Source organism: Bufo bufo, chromosome 2 (genome assembly GCF_905171765.1).
Source record: "Bufo bufo chromosome 2, aBufBuf1.1, whole genome shotgun sequence".
In the NCBI taxonomy this organism is placed as follows: Eukaryota; Metazoa; Chordata; class Amphibia; order Anura; family Bufonidae; genus Bufo; species Bufo bufo.
In genome coordinates, this window is record NC_053390.1 from 364,312,785 (window position 1) to 364,333,650 (window position 20,866).

Consider the following 20,866-nt stretch of genomic DNA (forward strand, 5'->3'; position numbering starts at 1 on the left):
CAGGGATCTGCTGCCCACAAAAAAGGATTCTGTATGGGGATGAGAAATTATAGTAGTGATCACTAAGCCCCATATAGAGAAGACAATTGCTTCATATAAATGCAACTCTCCCCGCCCGCTCAACCATAAGGCAATGATCGGGAACAAATAGTTTGTTCCCGATCATTACCTATGCTTTGGCAGGTGTAAAGAGGGCTTACTTCTGGCCCTATTATTCACAATTACTATATATATTACATACTTTATTGTCAGCATCTGAGTATAATTGGTAGTCCCTATCCCTAGTGGCACTGCCTAACCATTAAATATGTTTCTGTATCTTTATTGATGTCTTCTGTGAGTTACTACTGGAAAACAGAAAACAGAATACATGTCTATAAGCAACTGAGACATACCTGCTACAGAGTCTTGGTGGTAGCGATGATCTCTAGAGGACAATACGGTTCATTGCAAATATTAATCGTAGAAATGTTACAAATTACTTTTAGAAACTTGTCATGGTCCCCTGCTTGCGTGTTTATTTAAGTATCTCCATTTTACACATTTCTTTCATGAAAATTGCCCTGTGTATTGGCTCCTTTCCTGTCCACAGCACTTGTATTACAAATGTAATGCATTTACGTGAACTACACATTAGTATTGTTTTACTGATTAAAACAATGTATCTGGGTATAAATGTGATCCAAATTCCTTGGGGTTCTCTGTTTTCAGTAAGTGATGAAAGGAGACATTGACCTCTGTGTAAGTTTAATTGGCAGACAATATCCAGAGTAATTCTCTTGGAGTCTTATTTCATTCAATATGTTGCCATTTAACCCACAGCTAGTGCTCTTTTCTTTTTCAAGGTGGAGAGTAGGAAGGTTGTACTAATGAGACATGTTAGCACCATGTGGATTTTGTACAAGTACGGTTTGTATTTTCGAGTTAGTAGCTTTTCTGATGTCTTAAACCAACTTTTTTTACAGAGAAATCCTAACAAATGTTAAAGTCTTCTTATTGCATAGGTGTCAGCTCTTGCTGTCCTGTCTTCTGGGGAACTTCGAACCAGGTGGGTAAATACTGGAATAGGGGTGAGCTGGAGGGAGATAATTGCATCCGCATGTGTCTTTCAAACAGGAAATGGTTATAGCACCTGAATATATTATATTTTTGTGCAGCCAAACTAAAAATGGCTATATCTATGTAAGTAAAACAAACTGAAAGAAGCTTTAGCAAAAGTAACCACCAGTATAACTTCACTTTTATTCTACCACAATAAAACTTTGACTCTGGGGTTTTAATATGGATGACATATCCTCAGGTTAAGTCCTCAATATGAGATTGGCAGGGATCAGAGTCCTGGCACCCTGCTCTAAATGAAGGGGCTTTGGCTCTCTCTGAGCAATTAGGCCTCTTCTTAGGCGATGTGATGTCATGTTCATTGGTCATATGGCCTAGATACAGCCCAGTCCCATTCAAGAAAATGGGAATCCCAAAGAACCCCTTAAATATATGGTATGTCCAATTTTATGTAGAAATCCTCTTTAAAGTGCATATCAATCATCATTGAAAAAAAAAAAGTTAAACAGTTGCTTTGTTCCTGAAGAAAACTAAATATGGAGCCATGCTGACTGCAGTGCACCCTGAAGCCATTGAAGGAAATGTGTGAGAGGATCCATAGAGCGAGCACCAGGGCTTTTTTTCTCAGAGAAAAGGTGGTGGAACTCACCCCCCCTCCCATGGCCACGCCCCTACCCACCCCTAGGACCGCCCCCTAAAACCGCCCCTTTAGAGAACAGGGATGCAAGTAAAATTGCCAGTGACGGTCGTGACAGCCAGGCTGCCAGTGCCCGCTGCAGTGGCGACTCTAGGAACAATATATAGGGGGGGGGGGGGCACAAAGATACCACAGTCAAAAATGGGGGGGCAAAAACAAAATAAGTATATATAAATAAGATTACAAAATACGAGAGAATTGCGGTATGCAGGGATACATTTATAATAAAACAATTTACTTACAAAAGAAGCTATTCAGTCGTCTGCTGTGCCGTCCTCTGCTTGCTTCCGCGGATTCTTTCCCCTTCTTTCTGTCTCTCATCAGTGCGCAGGCGTACTGTTATGGTGGATCTGTGGAAGACACACTGTTATGGGGGCATCTGTGGAAGACACACTGTTATGGGGGCATCTGTGGATGACACATTATGCCTCTCATTAGCCCTCATTATGGCTCTCATCACTCCCATATCAGCCCCCATGCCTCTCATTAGCCCACATTATGCCTCTTATTAGCCCCCATATGCCTAATTAGCCCCCATTATGTCTCTAATTAGCCCCCATTATGCCTCATTAGCCCCCATATGCCTCATTAGCCCCCACATGCCTCATTAGCCCCCATATGCCTCTAATAGTCTAATTAGCCCCCATTGTGTCTCTAATTCTCCCCCATGATGCCTCTCATTAGCCCCCATTATGCATCATTAGCCCCCATATGCCTCGTTAGCCCCCATATGCCTCTAATTAGCCCCCCCATATGCCTCCAATTAGCCCCCATATGCCTCCAATTAGCCCCCATAGCCCCCATATGCCTCCAATTAGCCCCCATAGTCCCAATATGCCTCCAGTTAGCCCCCATATGCCTCCAATTAGCCCCCATATGCCTCCAATTAGCCCCCATAGCCCCCATATGCCTCCAATTAGCCCCCATATGCCTCCAATTAGCCCCCATATGCCTCAATTATCCCCCATAGCCCCCATATGCCTCCAATTAGCCCCCATATGCCTCCAATTAGCCCCCATATGCCTCTAATTAGCCCCCATTATGCCCCCAGCAGCCACATTTTTTATAAAATAAAAAAACACTTACCTCTCCTGCTCCTGGAAGGACGCCGCCTGCAATTTTCTTTCTCCTCAGTCGACTGTGCTCTGAACTGGCGCGCACAGCGAGAGGTCACAGAGTGCCCTCACGATGTGCGCAGCCCTGCACAGCCGACAGCCGAGGACCAGGAAGTGTTAAGTACAGAGCGTTCACCACTTCCTGGTCCTTCAGTACACTAATGAGCGCTTCCATAATGGAAGCGCTCATTAGTATTCACCTGGGAGAATCAGCGGGGGGCACCCGGGGGGGGGCAAAGAACAACATAGGGGGGGCGATTGCCCCCCCTCGCCCACCTCTAGCGATGCCACTAGCAGCGGGCCGGCTGGGCCCAGTAACTAAAGGGGGGCGGGGCGAGTCGGCGAGTTCCGGCGTGTTCCGCCATAAAAAAAGCCCTGGCGAGCACAATGATCAAGGTGGTCCCACAGATGCTCATTTGAGTTCAAGTCTGGGAAACTATGGGGCCAGTATAGTACTTGCAAGGCTCAATCATGCTCTTTCAACCAATGTTGGACATTTCTAGCCATGTGACATGTTCCACTATCTTGCAGGAAGTTTCCACCTGCCCCAGAGAGCACAATCAGCATGTATGGGTGTACATACGTATGTATGGGTGCTCCCTGGTGCTTCGCAGTTTCCACATTGCTTATTCACACTTCACCACAGCAGCACATGAACAGTTCACAAACTGCGCAGTTTAAAAAATACTGTCACCCTTGGTCTGAAAGCCAATAATCATCCCTTTTACCCTTCCCAGCAATAAGGGATATTTGTGCAGATAGTTTATCGCACACCTTATATACACACCAAGCCAGCTCGCGACACATGACTTCCTTCATGAGCTACACTCTACCAACATTGAACATAGGAAGTGATTATAATAATATATATTTTTTTATTGCTAAAAATACATGAACAAGCAAAGACAGACCTTAGAAAAGTTAAATAAGGGCAAATAGAAAATCTTTTTCCATAAATCAGTCTCATTATTCAAAACTGCCATAAAGGAATTGTTTAAGTTTCTGTTTGACAGATGGAAATGGACCAGGAAGCTATCTTTGGGGAGTAATACTCTGAATTAAACATATTTTTTGTGTATGAAAATCCTTTTATTGTAGTCATGTAAAGTAATTTTACGGCATGATAACGGTAACATCTATTAAGTGATGGAACTTTTGAGATGTCTGCCTGGGTTAAAAGTTCCATCATTCATGTGTAGAAAAGATTTGCTAACATATTATGCAATGATTTATCATTCTGAACTAATATCGAGTATATGTGTAAATCAGAGCAATGTGTTTGCTGTATCTAAATTTTCTTGCACTTAAGCATTTTTTATATACTATAATGTAGTCATACTATGTCAAATCCGGCCATATCATGTGTATAAAACATGAATGAAAATGTGCGTCACATACATTTTCTATAATTACTTCTGAAAGATGTGATTTGTTAGTTTTTTGTCTACTGTTCCCAGAGACTGCACTGTACCCATGCATTTGTGGCATTAGATAGTACAGTGGACAATTAGGTCATCCATGTGCAATTAGAGAAATGCGTACATGCTGATTATCTTGTACTGCTCACATATAACCCTATATATTTTCATACTCTCTGGCTTTTCTGCTTGGTAGCGTCCCAATTTCAGCAGTGGTAATGGTATATTCATTTAAACTTGCAACGTGCCACAATTTGCTTCTTAAGCGATTTGCAATCTCTTACGAGGCACATTTCACCGGAACATCTAAAAATCCAGGATGTTTTAAGCATTTCAATATTAAATCTGAGGTATAAAGGGATGGCCGTATTAAGAAATACTTTGAACAGGTTAGCTGTGAATAATTTAATTTTCAGAAGGGTAAATAACCGATTTTATGGGTTTTATTTACTAAGCCACCTGATTACATTATGCTCTGCACATCTTATGTAGTAGATAAGCAAGGCAGGTATTGATATATTAGCATAAGTATTTTATTCATTCATAGACTATTTTGTATATGAAAAATAAATAGATTGACATGTGCACTGTGGGATAGTAATGATACCAGCGCACAACAGAACCATATTGCTGTCCATAAAAACAAGTCAAATGGTTTGAAACTTTATTTTTGAGAGGAAAATATGTCTACTGTGCGTAGCACACCTGTTCACAGCCACTTTCACACAGCCAGTATTTGATCAGTATTTGAAAGCCAAAACCAGAAGTGGGACCTACAGAAAAAGATTTGTACCTCTTCTATTTTCTGGTTTTACTGACCAAATACTGACCATGTAAAAGTGGACTTAGGGTACATTCACCTGACCATAAGTGTTTTGCGGTCTGCAAATTGCGCATCCACAAAACACAGATTCTGCATTTTGCAAAATGCAAAGGGCCAGCCCTATATAGAACTACCTATTCTTGTCTGCAATTGGGTAGCCATTGAAATGAATAGGTCCATACCCGTTCCTCAATTTTAACCCATAAATACAGTAGTGTGAATGCAGCCTTACTCATACTATGTATGACTAGAAGACAAAGGTTACATCGATATCCATGAAGTACAGGGTGATTCAAAATGGAAGGTGCAAAAGTAAAGCCTTGTAGTTAAAGTAAACTAATTCCACTCTTGAAAAGTGAAAGAAGTGCTGTGATTGGTGGCTATGGGCAACAAAGTCAGTTTTCTTTTAGACAGTTTTCAGGAATCTGCCCCTTTGTGTTCAAGTAAGGGTGGGTTCACATCAAGTTTTTGCCATCTGTATATGTTGGAAAATAAAGGGATACAAAAGCATAGCATACCATGCGTTCCTATCCTGCAGAGTTCATTAAGAAAATGTATATGTTAACGTATTTGCTTTTTTTCATAAAGAAACTCTATGGTGACAGATGGTACTGTAGGGCATTAGTCTGAGGCATCCGTTAAAGGGGTTCTCCTGGAATTAAGAAAATAAAATTACTAGAAAAACGTAAATATTACTTTATTACAAACACAATCCCAAATACCTTTCATTAGTTATAATGGCTCATTTTGCTTGGGGAGCAAACATTAGCAGAAATAAAATATCCGCCGTCCTATTAGTGGACACAAGACTTGTCCTAATCACACAGCAGGATGAGTTACTTCACAACACTAAGCTAAAGAACTGCCTCATCCTCAGCGCTCTACTTGTCAGGAATTATGATCCTGAATACAGCTGATAAGAACTTCAGCTGAATCTCTGTAGGAGTGGGGTTCATGAGGAAACATGGAGTATAGAGAGGAGGGTGGGGCGAATGAGCAGCAGCACTTGTATGCAGTCTCCATTACCACAGTCTGTCCTTTCCGTCTTCTGTGTACTTCATGTCTCCTCATGAACTCCACTCCTACAGAGATTCAGTTAAAGATCTTATCAACTTTATTAAGGATCATAATCCCTGACAAGTAGAGCAGAGCGGAGGATGAGGCAGCTCTTTAGCTCAGTGTTGTGAAGTAACTCATCCTGCTGTGTGATTAGGACAGGTCTTGTGTGTATTAATAGGACAGCGACCCATTTTATTTCTCCTAATGATTGCTCCCTAGACAAAGCAAGCCATTATAACTAATGAAAGGTATTTGGGGATATATTTATAATAAAGTAATATTTAATTGTTTTCATTTTCTTAATTCCCGGAGAACCCCTTTAACCTATACTTTTTTATTTTATTTTATACAATGGAACTTTATGTTGATGGATGCCACTGCATGACATGCATGTGAGGCATTCATTTAATGTATATGTTTGGGTCTCTGCCGGAACAGCCTGATTTCTAAATGTTGATGTAAACATACGCTGAGCCTGCGGCTGCTTCATCCTAGCCTATGTGATGTCACCTAAAATTGGTCACATGGCATAGTTGCAGCTCAGCCCTATTCAAGTCAACTGCAGTACCAAGCATAGCCACTGTACAATGTATTGTGCTGTGCTTGGAAAGCTGCCTGGAGCAGGGCGGCTCCCTGAAACAAATGATTGGCGAAATGTGATAATGATGGATAGGACATCATTGTCAATTCCTGGATAACCCCTTTAAAGAGCTGTAAAGAGGAATATATTGACTTCCCTATTTATATAACATTATTCATTTCTTTTTTGGAAAATAAATAAAAAAGAAAATAAAGAAAATTAAGCAACTTATTCGAAGTGCTGTTTTGCAAGATTGAAATTATGAAATTATCTTAATGTTTTTTATTACGTGTAATTTCACTCAACAACCATGTGGGAAGTGAAAAGCATAGTCCTAATAAAAAAATAAAAAAATAAGTAATATGGTGCAGTGTGTTAATTATTAAAGATTGATTTTTTTGTTCTTTCTGGAAATGGTGCACTTTCAGTCTGCTAAGTGTGAGTATTCTAATGCATGTTTGGATGTTGGACAGCAGCCATCGCCTTGTATGAAGGGATGTTTTGTGCTTTTTTGAGATGGAAAAAGTTTGTTTAGAATGTGATCTATCCAAATAGCTGCGACATTTAACCATAAGCCATAAGATATTTAAAACCAATAATGTGAAAGGAGGGTCATTATGCAGGGAAAGACAAATAAAGTGCCACAAAACACAAGTACTGCAAAAAAAAAATCTAAAATCCTAGCTACGGTGGTTCACATGTAACATATTTAGGAAAAACGCAGCATTTTTTTGCTTTGTATTTCTGGTATTTTTTTTAAACTTTTTTTAAACACTATGAACGGATGTTTGCCTAAGTTCAACAGGGAAATATGAAATAAAACACTAGTGGTGTGTTTCATTTTGCAACATTTTTCCTTTACTTTTGGTGCATTTTCTTTTCTTGAGTCCATGACTTTTTTTAAAATTCAGAATGCAGTTTTTTGCATGGGGTTCTCTATATGCAACATAAATGCCTAAAAAATGCATGTCTAAAAAATTCCACACAAAAGAACTTGTAAAACATGAATGACATTTGTGTACAAATGCCCCAAAAAGGTGTGTGTGTGAAGCAAGCCTTATGTTATGTTCCATACTACAGGTGAAAACCCTCTATTGAGGGCATTATCATGAAGTATGCAGTGTTTTGTAATGCAAACAATTTGTGAAACATTTACTAACGACTGGTGTTTCAAACACTGATCTTAGTAAAAAAGCAGGTGGAGCAAGATATGACAAATTTTTTAAAGGCTATGTACACCTTCGGGGGCAATTTCTTTTAATTATTGCATTGTACTCATTTTGAGCTAAAAATATATATTTTTTCAATTGGTCTTTATTTAAAATATGGAATCCTTTTTTCTGTACATAGCTGATATGCTGTAGTAGCAGCCTGTGGATTTTATCTCTCTTCCGTCATGCAGGGAGCAGACAGACTCCTTATCTGTGCTCTCTAACATAATATTATTATTTATTTTATGCACTTATATAGTGCTACTATATTCCGCAGCTCTTTACAGACATTAGCATCCAACTGTCCCCAATGGGGCTCACAATCTAAATTCCCTATCAGTATGTCTTTGGAGTGTGGGAGGAAACCAGGGTACCCGGAGGAAACCCACGCAAACATGGGGAGAACATACAAACTCCATGCAGATGTTATCCTTGGTCGGATTCGAACCTAGGACCCCATCACTGCAAGGCACCAGTGCTCATTATAGCTCAATTCTTATCTTACTGATAAGAATGTGGCTTAAAGAGGACCTTTCACCGATTATTACACTATGAACTAACTATAGAGACATGTAGAGCGGCACCCGGGGATCTCACTGCACTTACTGTTATCCCCGGGCGCCGCTCCGTTCTCCCGCTATGCCCTCCGGTATCTCCGCTCACTAAGTTATAGTAGGCGGAGATTCCAGTCACTAAGTTATGGTAGGCGGAGTCTGCCCTTGTTCTGCTCTAGCGCTGGCCAATCGCAGCGCAGAGCTCACAGCCTGGGAGGTTATTTTCTCCCAGGCTGTGAGCTCTGCAATGCTATTGGCCAGTGCTTCAGAAGAACAAGGGCAGACTCTGCCTACCATAACTTAGGGAACGGAGATACCGGAGGGCATAGCAGGAGAACGGAGCGGCGCCCAGTGATAATAGTAAGTGCAGTGAGATCCCCGGGTGCCGCTCTACATATCTGCATACTTAGTTCATAGTGTAATAATCGGTGAAAGGTCCTCTTTAAATAAGTTTTTATGACCTTTTAGTAGTTTAGAAATAAGGGTTTTTAGATGATCGGCATAAAGTGAAATTACAAGTCACACACTTAGAAAAACAGTTAACCCTTTGTGACAGAACGGCTCAATATTTTTAATAAAGGCCAATTGAAATTATGATTTTTAGCCAAAAATTAGTAAAATGCAATCTTAAACAAAAAATGCCTCCAAAGGTGTACATAGCCTGTAAGAGGTGTGCACAAAGCTCTTAATAAATCGTGTGCGGCTCTATCTAGTGTAGGAAGGTGCAAGGGTCTGTCATTGATGGAAGGTATGTGTCACCAAGGTTCTTGGCCTCGGTAAAGTAAGAGCTGGTATTTTCAGGTGTCAGTGGCAGCTAATGCTGATTGACACTTTGCTATTTTAGTATGGCTGTATAGCTGATCTGGGACAGCTCTTACTGGGAGTAGTCAAAAGTGATGGGTGGGTGACTAGTCCCCACGTTCCACACCGGGTCTTGACTGGCCTAATAAACCCAGCCAGCAGAGCAGCTGATTACCTCTTTCTGACAGAGGAGCTTTGGCAATCGCTGGTATGGGAGCTAATCCCTGTGTTGGGCTGAAAAGCTGAGACCTGTGCATTGGGAAAGCAGGCCACCTAAAGCCTGCAATTTGACTGCTGGAGGCAGAACCGCTGACAAGGTGACATTTTTTTCTTATGCACGAACTTTCCACTTGGTGTGAACAAACCTTGTTTGACCTTATGTGTTAATAAACACAGACATTTGAATTACAAACTTGGAGGATGCGGGCAATTGCAGTGAGGCTGGCGTGAACGCCGAAATATTTTAGTTTTTCCGGGCATGGTTGTATGTCTTACATCAAACTAGCAAGATTAGAACCTGTGTCCCTCGACAAAATGGAAGCTGTCATGAAGGCCCTTGTGGAAGCTAACCTGCAACAGCGGGAGGCCAATAAGCAACAGCAGGAAACAAACCAGCTGCTGTTACAACATGTGATTGCTTTACAAGCGGCAGGAGCATCCTAGGACGTCCACAATGTCCAGAAAGCGGTCCATGCGGCAATCCCCAAGATTACCCGCGCAGACGACGTTGAGACCTATTTGGCGATCTTCGAGAAGGTAGCCGTGAGAGAGAAGCTACCCCGGGAGCAATGGGCTGAGGTCGTCACTCCTTTCCTGGCGTCTGGACCTCAGCAGGTGTATTTTGACTTACCGGATGATCAAGTGGCTCATTACCTGACAGTAAAGGGTGATATCCTGTCAAGACCGGGGGTGAATGTATTAGTCCGTGCCCAACCGGGTGCATCAGTGGGAGTTTAACCTGGCTGAGCCTGTGAGGCCCGAGTATTATACCCTATTACACCTGTTGCAAAAATGGCTGCTATGCTGGACTGTCTGTTGGCTTATGTGATCTGGAGGGCTTTGCCGTACCCCCTCCAGCACTGGATCGACCAGGTGTCTCCTGATAATGCCCTTGAGATGGTGGACCTAGTCGAATGCTATGAGGCTACCAGGAATTTGAAAGGGGGTTCATTTGGGAGGGGGGCAACCAAACCCCAGCAATCTCCATCCCAAACCCAGAGACTTGTGCCAACCAAGCCCGACCGGGGTGTACCACCCGTAGACCCAGCTCCGATAGTATGCTGGCGGTGTCAGGAGCCTGGCCACATAAGGGCCGACTGTCCCATGGAGAACCCGTGGAGACTAACTATGGATAACGAAGCTTGTACGCCAGGAAGCTGTGTGCATCATGTATCCCAGATACTATAGACAATAACCACCTGTGCCAGGTAGAAGTGGGAGACAATCTGGCAGCGGCTTTGTTGGACTCAGGTAGCCTGGTGTCCCTGGTAAAAGCTACCCTGGTGCGGCCCAGTGAGTTTAATGGCTGAAAAATCGGGGTCATGTGCATACATGGAGATTTAAAAGACTATTCCACCACCCTGGTTTTCTAGGAGAAGAGGTTCAGACCCCTCCGTCAGATGCAAGAGAAGAAGTTGCCATGGTATAAATTTCTGACAGCCTCTCCTCTAAACAGGCTCAGGAAGCCAGGGAGTTCATTAGTCGGAATACGGATATGTTCTTGGACCTCCCTGGACAAACTTCCATAATCCAGCATGACATTGTCACTGAGCCTCAGGCAAAAGTCTGGTTAAAACCATACCTGGTACCCGAGGCTTGGCGACAAGCCATCGTGGAGGAAGTGCAGATAATTCTGCAACTAGACGACATTGAGGATTCCAAAAGTGAATGGGACAGTCCGACAGTCTTAATACCCAAGCCGGATGGGACGTTACGGTTCTGTAACGATTTTCGCAAACTAAACTAAATCTCCAAGTTCGATGCGTATCCCATGCCCCGAGTAGATGAGCTTATCGAGAGGTTAGGACAAGCCCGATATATTTCTGTTTTGGACCTCACGAAGGGCTACTTGCAGGTGCCTTTAACTGAGGCTGCCAAAGAGGAAACTGCCTTTGTCACCCCTGAGGGGCTGTATCATTATAAAGTGTTACTCTTTGGTCTGCATGGTGCCCCCGCCACGTTCCAATGACTCATGGACATTGTACTTCGTCCACATTATCTGTACACGTCGGCTTACCTGGACGATATCGTCATCCACAGTACCGACTGGGAAAGTCATCTACCCAAAGTGCAGGCTGTAGTAGACTCCCTTAGGAAGGCTGGACTGACTGCTAACCCAAAGAAATGCGCAATAGGGTTAGAGAATACTAAATACCTGGGGTACATCATTGGACGTGGAGTAAATAAAATAGAGGCGATTTGAAATTTGCCCCGACCTGTCACCACTAGGCAAGTAAAGTTGTTCCTGGGAATGGTAGGCTATTATATGAGGTTCGCTCCCCATTTTGCTACTTTTGCGGCTCCGTTAAAAAAGCTCTTGAAGGGACGGAAGTCCGTGATGGTTCACTGGAATGACCAGGTGGAAGAGGCTTTTTCCGCGTTGAAGTCGATCCTGTGTGGGTCACCGGTTTTGGTAACGCCCGACTTCAAGAGGGAGTTTGTGGTACAGACCGATGCCTCTGAAGTAGGCCTTAGAGCTGTACTCTCAGGAAATCAATGGGGAGGAACACCTCGTTGTTTTCCTGAGCCGCAAACTCACCCCAGCTGAGATTAGGTAAAGTATAGTGGAGAGAGAGCGCCTGGTCATCAAATGGGCACTCGATTCGCTCCAATATTATCTGTTGGGGAGAAAGTTCCGTCTGGTGACCAACCACTCCCCTCTCAAGTGGATGAGCCAGGCCAAAGAGAGGAATGCTCGGGTCACCAGATGGTTCTTGTCATTACAGAACTTCAAGTTCTCAGTTGAACACAGGGCAGGCCGCTTACAGGGAAACGCGGATACCCTGTCCCGAGTACACTGTCTGGCAAGTGTTCACAACCTCGGGGTTGAACAAAGGGGGGTGGTATGTAGGAAGACGCAATGGTCTGTCGTTGACAGAAGGTATGTGTCACCGAAGTTCCTGGCCTCGGTGAAGTAAAAGCCGGTATTTTCAGGTGTCAGCGGCAGTTAATGCTGATTGACATTTTGCTATTTTAGTATGGCTGTATAGCTGATCCGGGATGGCTCTTACTGGGAGTAGTCAAAAGTGATAGGTAGGTGACTACTCCCCACGTTCCACGCCGGGTCTTGACTGGCCTATAAAAAACCCAGCCAGCAGTGTCAGGTGAGAGTGATTACCTCTTTTTGACAGAGGAGCTCTGGCAATCGCTGATGTGGGAACTGAGCCCTGTGCTGGGCTGAAAAGCTGAGACCTATGCATTGGGAGAGCAGACCACCTAAAGCCTGCAATTTGACTGCTGGAGCCAGAACCGCCGACAAGGTGAAGTTTTTTTGTTATGCACGAACTTTCCACTTGGTGTGAACAAACACCAACCTTGCAAAGAGTGTTTTTTGTTTGACCTTATGTGTGAATAAACACGGACATATGAATTACAAACTTGTACTTTGCCTCTGTACTGCACCCGCTTATCCCAACTACCAGAGCGAATCCCCACACTAGCTATAGGCTAGGATTCTGTTTAATGTACAAAAAATTGGATTTGAATCTCATATGTTCAGATCCATGTAATAGATCTGTTTTTTAAATAGGAAGTGAAATGTGTGGCATATAGTATGGCTGTTAGCAACCAGGCTAATGCTTTTAGACCACGTAGGCACTATAATTAGAATTTTTTTTCGAATTTTATGAGTTGTCTGTATAAACGTTCTACTTTTGAGGCCTCGTCCACATTTCCACGTCAGTTGCACGTCCATGGAAAAAAACATCCATGTTGCATCCGTGAAGTTATCCATGAAGGATCCGTTTTTCATGTGTTCTTTTTAACCCTCCATGTGTCATCCATAATCCACATACGCTGCTCAGCTAAAAATTAATTTCCAAAGCATCTCCTATCAGTCTTCAGTGAAAAATAGACCCATAGACTTCAACGGGAGTGTTTGGTCCGCATCACGGACCAAAGTAAGGCATGTCTTTTTTTACTGACCCACGATCAGTACTGATGTGTGAACAGACACATTAAAATCAATAGATACGTGTGCTGCCTGCAGAAAATGTGGACATCGCACGTCTGTGAAAAATGGGAATGTGGATGAGGCCTGATTTATAAGTATAGATAAGACACTTATTTCATGGTGAAACCATAGACTTGTAAATATAGACCAAGGGATACATTAGCTTTACAACCTTAAAATCCAGAACCACTGTATTTGTACTGCACTTAATAGCCAGTAACCAATATTTTATAAAAGGAAAGAATTTGGAAATGCATGGGCTGTTCATTATTTTCTTCTAAGTGCAATATTAGAAGAGGCCTTCTCCTCCCTCAAGTTTAATACTGGCACTCTATTTATCAATGTATATACCGTGATTTGTTCTTTATGTCTCACAAGGAACTATACTTTCTTAAGGCGTAAGAAGTCAAGTGAAAATGGTTTTGAAACATAAATCTGGGCATAGTTTAAATTATAATAGGCCATTTAGGTCTTTAGTGTTTTTAATATTTAATTAATACTTTGGCATTAAGATAAGAATAGAACTTCATCAGGTATAGTATGATTAATGTTCTTAGCTCCATAATGTGAAACACTGAAATCCATACGAGTCAGCAAAAATGTCTCCATGTTATTATTGTATGAGTGTTGATCATATGTTATGAGAACATTTTTCACATCTTGAATATAAATATGACATGGTTTATAGAGTGGCATGTTAGACCATAGTGAGTTGTGGTTTTAGAGAAAGAAACCATATTCATGTTATGTCTGCCAAAGTATTCTGTGAGTACCATCATAGCTTAATATCTCTACTGTGAATTTTCATTTTGAAGTCTCAGTCATAAATCCACCGTAGGTGATATATTGGTTTTATATAAATTAACTTGGGAATAATGGGAATATATGGCTACAGGTGGTGGCAAGGTCATAGCTTGGTGGGCTAAAACCTATTAAACTGTAGTAGATGTGATTGGGGACTTAAAGGGGTTGTCCCACGAAAAAATATTTTACAGTTTTCAAACCAGCACCTGGATCTGAATACTTTCGCATTTGCATGTAATTAAAAATGTATCATAGCCAGTGAGTTATTCATTGAAATCTGTCTGTACAACGCCACCTACTGTTTTCTCTTTTACTAATTTCTCTGTCTTGCTCACAGAGACAGTATATGCTCAGTTCCATCTAGTGACGAGCAAAGCTTACAAAAATTTGAGTCGGCTCTTCTGAATTTCACAAATAAATTTTCTTCATGACGGATTACTTCGTCACAAGGAGCATTTCTTTGTAAGTAATGGGTGCAATTACGGGGAACAGCAATTGTGATTGAACCCCTCAGATGCCGTGTTCATCGCTGATTGCAGCATCTGAGATTAAAGATGAGGGCTTTCAAGGGTTAAAACATTGAAAAAAATAATAATATTCACCTTATCTATTTGAGTGCGAAGAGGTCACCAGGAAGCCATCTTGATTGAAGATCCCATGCAAAATCTTGCGCGATGCGTGATGATGCCGAAGTGGTGACCACATACATCACCGTGCACAAGATTTTGCATGGGATTATCAATCAAGATGGCCGCGGTGGCCTCTTCACGCTTAAATGGATGTGGTGAGTATGTTTTTTTTTATCGCCATTTCAGGAAAAAATTTATTAGTTACCATTAGTGATGAGTGGAAGGGGTCATATTCGAATTTGCGATATTTCGCGAATATTTTGTAAAATATTCGCCGAATTTTCGTGAATTCGAATATTCGTTATATTCTAAGATTTTTTTTCTCGAAAAATCGACAAGGTAATGATCGCGTAATTTGCGTATTTTTGTAATGCAAATTTTTATCGTGAATTTTTCAATTGCCGAGCAAAAACATGATTCTAGCACTATATTAGCTAAATTGCTCTATATTCGTTTTTTTTCGAATATTCACTATATTGCTATATATTCTTGTTTTAGAATGTTACGAATATTCGAAAAAACTAATATATTAGTTTTTTCGAATGTTCGTAATATTCTAAAACAAGAATATATAGCAATATAGCGAATATTCGAAAAAAAAAAACGGATATAGAGCAATTTAGCTAATATAGTGCTATAGTCTTTTTTTTCAATAGTTGAAATTTTTTTCCAATCTGAACTTCAGATGAGAGAAAAATTACAACTATTAGACAAAGAAGAATATAACACTATATTAGCTAAATTGCTCTATATTAGTTTTTTTTGAATATTCGCTATATTGCTATATATTCTTGTTTTAGAATATTACGAATATTCGAAAAAATGAATATATTCGATATAGTGCTATATATTTGTTTTTTAGAATATTCATAATTTTTCCCATTTAAAGTTATGATTCCTTCCTGCTTCTTGCTTGTGGGCCAATGAGTCATTGGCCCACAAGCAAGAAGCAGGGAGGAATCATGTTTTAACTCGGCAATTGAAAAATTTGCATTACAAAAATTCGCATTACAAAAATTCGCAATAAAAAGTCTTGAATATTCAAAATTACGAATATATATCACTATATTTTTAATATTCGCAAATTTTCAAAGTACCTATATTCGCGATAAAAATTCGCAATTTGAATATTCGTGATCAACACTAGTTACCATGAAGCATGAGGAAATTCGGCTTCGCTGCGAATCGCTCAACCCTAGTTCCATCCTTTAACCACCACTGACTGCAGCAGAAAGGACACAATCCTCAGAAAAGACACACCCCCTAAGCTGACAGTTTCATATAAATCTAGCAGAGCAATGAATGGGGAAATTACTGGATGCATGTGCAGTACGCAGAGCTGGTTCTAGCTTATTTAGAAAGGTATTGCCATGTACTATATGATGTCTGATTTTCAATTTTGCATTACTCATGGGATGACCCGTTTAATTGTGTGTAATAATAAGTAAAGATCTAACCTCCAAAAAATATCCACTGAACAGTAATTTGGTCAGAATCTATTTTTTGGCTAAGTGTGTATGAGCTTTCACTGGGAATATAACAGCTTATTTCCAACATGAACAAATGATTGGAAGTGTTGGAATCTAACATGCCTGATCCTTTTTTCCCCACAAGTGTTTAGCCAACATTTATCTAATTTGTATGGTCTACTTTAATGCATTATGTGTTGCATTATATTTAAAGAATAAATTCGCAAATTCGTGATCTCCTGTCATTATTTACTTGATTGCGAAAATCGGCTATATAATATATTAGCGGTAAAAATTCACGATTAGAATATTCACGATCAACACTAAGGAGTAGGCAACTTTCCTATTGGTTGCTAGGGACGTTGCTAAGTGCCGATATACACGTTAAATTCGCGATTAGAATATTCGCACTCAACACTACTCCCCACTGCTGGGTTCTGGCTCCTTTGGTCTCTGGCAGCTGCCACAGTCTGGCCCCTGCTGATAAACTTCCAGTTTGACTGGAATCACGTGGCCGCTGCAGCCAATGAATGGCCTCAGGTGTGACATGTCTCCCATGCATCATGTGCAGTTGTGGCAGGGGACTAAAGGAGCTGGAACTCAGCAGTGAGGAGCAAGTAAGTATGCTCCTTTCTGTACGTCCTGTGATGTACGAGGTCTGGCCTAAAGGTCCCCAAAGGTGGACAATGCCTTTATGTTTCCTGAATGTACATTGCACTTCATAATATAATCTGGAAACTGAAAACTCATCTTTGAAGCAAAACTCCACCCAAAGGTGACTTTATCTGCAGGGTGTGTATTCAAGTTCATTAATATAATACGTCGTTCAAATCTTGGATTAATCCTTGTACAAAATAAGCAGTTTGGAGGAGTTTGGGTTATGCTTTGACTACTTAGGTTCTATCTGAAAAGAAAAATGCACATTCATCGGGCTCAGTGATTTTTTTATTTTTTTTCCCAAAAGTGGTAAATTAAAATAAAGGCTTATCAGCTCTTTGCAGGTTTTATCATTGCAATTATTACCTCATTATACTGCACACTCTTTAGTAAGCTAATATAATAATATACAGCATAAAAAAGCTATTTATTATATTTCCAAACCTGTCATGCCATATGCTATACACTGAGCCATTTAATTAACTATTATTTATCTCTCGAATAAATTACATACATGGTTGCACTGACTTTTGGAGAATGTATGTATTTTGAGAAAAAAAGGCATAAAAAAACTATAGTGAAGCAATATGCTGGCACTTATTTATGTTCACTCATTCATGCATTACCGATTCATATTCTAAATGGGACTGATATCAGCATTAATCTCAACAGGCATTGAATCATTATTACATATTGGCCCTGGAAACCATAGGAAGCCATTCAAATCATTGGAATATATTCTAAACTCTAAACCTGTAGCAAATAAAAAATAAAAATTAACATAAAGTCAGCTCCCTCTCCAAAAATGCAGTATATTTCAGTATTATTGCCTTACAGTATATTCTTTTACTCTAGATGTTGAGGCCTTATTCCCAGTTATGATTTTGGTTGGAGGCTATTTATTAGAACATGCCAGGAGTAGTTGTTGAGGAGCGGTTGAGACGTATGCATATATATCCATGCATGCCTGCAAACACGTGCGGGCATGTATGGTATATATATGCATACATTAACCACCGCATCATGGGGTGATGTGCGCAGATGTGCCCAGCATCTGCGCACGTCTGCCCATGGTGATCCCCAGGGGCTCATGGTGGCCCCTGTGGGAAATATGTGGTCCCTGGAAGCTGTGCCCCCTTATATTAGTAAATATATGTGCCCTCTTATATATGTCCCCTGTATGCCCCAGATATATGCGAGGGTGTGTGTATATATAGATATGTGTGTATGTATTTGCACACGTGTCTATGTATATACACTTATGTCAGCATGACAGTATGTATGTGGGCTTATTGATAGATGAGCCCCCAAGCATCTGTGGATATATATATGCATATATGCAATTCCAACTGTTATCTACAGAGTTGTTATAGCCTGTAGGATAACAGCTGATTAGCATCTAGTCCCCTTTTGTTCAGGCCCAAAGCAATCAGACGCTTTGGCACCGTTTGTGAGGGGACCTTCTAACCAGACATCAAGAATCTGAGAACCTGTTTTTCCACACCTCTGCCCATGGCTAAAACTCCATCCCACTACTCCCAGCATCTTTGGGACTAGGGGGGGGGGGGGGGACTCTGGGGATTGTAGGCAGGCATACGTCACAGTGACACTATGATGTCACATCCCTGAGGAGGGGGTTGCTTTTGGGCTATAAAACCCCGAACCGGCCAGAGGTGCTGTCTCTTGCAACCAGACTAGATACATGGGAGAGTGCAGCTCCATGATGACCGCCTGGAAATGGCCTACTAACGCTGGAAGGATTAAGTATATCCCCTGACCCCCGACCGCTATATCTCTCCCCTGGTTAACCCACACCCCTGGTCCTGTAACCCCGATATTTGTGTCACGATAGGGACAGGATCTGTGTGGCGTGTGGTTATTGGCGATAGTTAGTTTAGTAAGGCGCATGCAGCTAGCATAGTGATCAGTGTGAAGCATAGCGAAGGTATTGTTATTATTATATAAAGGCATAAATGGGCGGAGTTATCACTAGATGGCTCCTCCCATTTATGAATATTAATTATCGATATTTGCATATATATTGGTGATTAATATCTCCCCTTTACATTGGCGAGCCAGGCCCACTGCGTGGATTTTGCGCTTATTTTTGGTCTTAAGGTTGAGGGTCGCTAGTACTGTGAATTAGCGGGCAGGAGAGACGCGGTCAGCGGAGTGTCTGAGCGTCTAGGACCCGATAATTCGTACATGAGAAGCGATACTTCCCTTAGAGTACCAGAAATAAAACAAAATCTTTTGCAGAGAATCTGTGAATTAATATTTTTGTATTTGCTTTACACGGTCACCGTTGCTGGGGTAAGAAGACACGGAAAAGTACAGCACCAACAAGCATCGCTCAAGTGATTGCAAGGGAGAAGAGCACACGTCACTGAAGGAGATCCATCTTCGTGGGAGCGGCGTACAAGTCAGGCTGGTCGGGAAGAGGCGATCCGGGAAAATGGACTTCTTCCAAGCAGCTGCGAGATACGGCGCCAAGGAGAAGATGGACACTCATCAAACGGTGAGTATGGACTTCCCCACACTGCAACACTTGAGCAAACACAGCACATTTAACCCCATCCTCCCCACTACATACAAGTCAGCAGAAATGCTGTGGTCCGATTTGTTAGCACAGGCTTGTAGTTACGACAAGCTTTGTGTTAACAAACGGACGGTTTTGAACAAGGCCACTAAACGGCTTCGGATGCTGGCCAAACTCGTTCATACGTTTGAGGCTAGCATCTGTAAGTCAAAGGAAGTGGCGCTGGTGTCTCAGTCAACGGAGACAATTCCTCCAGCCATTCACTGCCAATGCTGTGCTAGTAATTCGGACCAGGTTTCGGCATTGCGGGCACAGCTGGCAGAGAATGTGCAGCCTACTGTTGACCGAGATGCGCAGGTGGCTGGGATAGAGTCACAGTTGGTAGAGCTGCAGAGGCAGAAGGAGGAAATTGAGGCTAAGTTGACTCAGTCTTATACTGAAGTCAATGCCTTCAAGGAGCGGACTGCCTCTACTGACGTGACGGTAGCCAAATTGAAGGCTCAGGTTGCTGTAAGGTCCCAGCTAATGTCTGGCATGCAACAAGTTATCACCAAGTTGGTGCCGGCCCTTTCTTTTTCCGTAAAGCCAGGGTCGGAATCTCCCAAAATGTTGCCCTGTGCAGGGCCACAAGGGGGGAGAGTAGTCTGTGACCGGTCTGATCATCAGGTCAAGCCGGTCCAGACTAACAGAGATTTGTCCCTGACTTTGGGAAAAAGAACTGTGTTGAAGAGTGCGTCCCTGAGGATGGTACAATTCAGGAGAAGGGAGCACGGCTGCAGTGTAGATGGACCTGGGCCATGCAGAGCAAACATCAGATGTTTTGCATGTGGTGGCCTAGGTCACATAGCGAGACACTGCAAAACACACAGGACAGGCACGTGTTTCAGGTGTGGGAACAAAGGACACATTGCAAGGAATTGCCCTTGTGCAAGTAATTGCAATGTGTCCAACAGTATCAGCCAGGTAACAAATTGTGCAGTGGGGTCTAGTCAGCCTGGCCATAACGGGGTTACCTCTCGGCAGCATCACCAGCTGCTGAGGGGTCAGAGTGGCCAAGCTAGGCTAGGCAACATTTGACACCCCTATACTATTTGTTACACAGTTTGTTCCCTGTGTATGTCCATGTTGTGTGTTTTTGTTATCTGTTTGTACGTTCTTCTTGATGTTGATGGTGGTAGTCCTTGTCTACGGATGTGTTCTACCATGCTGATTTATGTAGTGTTGTAAGTCCCGTCTGCTGTCTTTGTTTCATTCTGTGTCCCCTTGGAGTGGAACAGTGT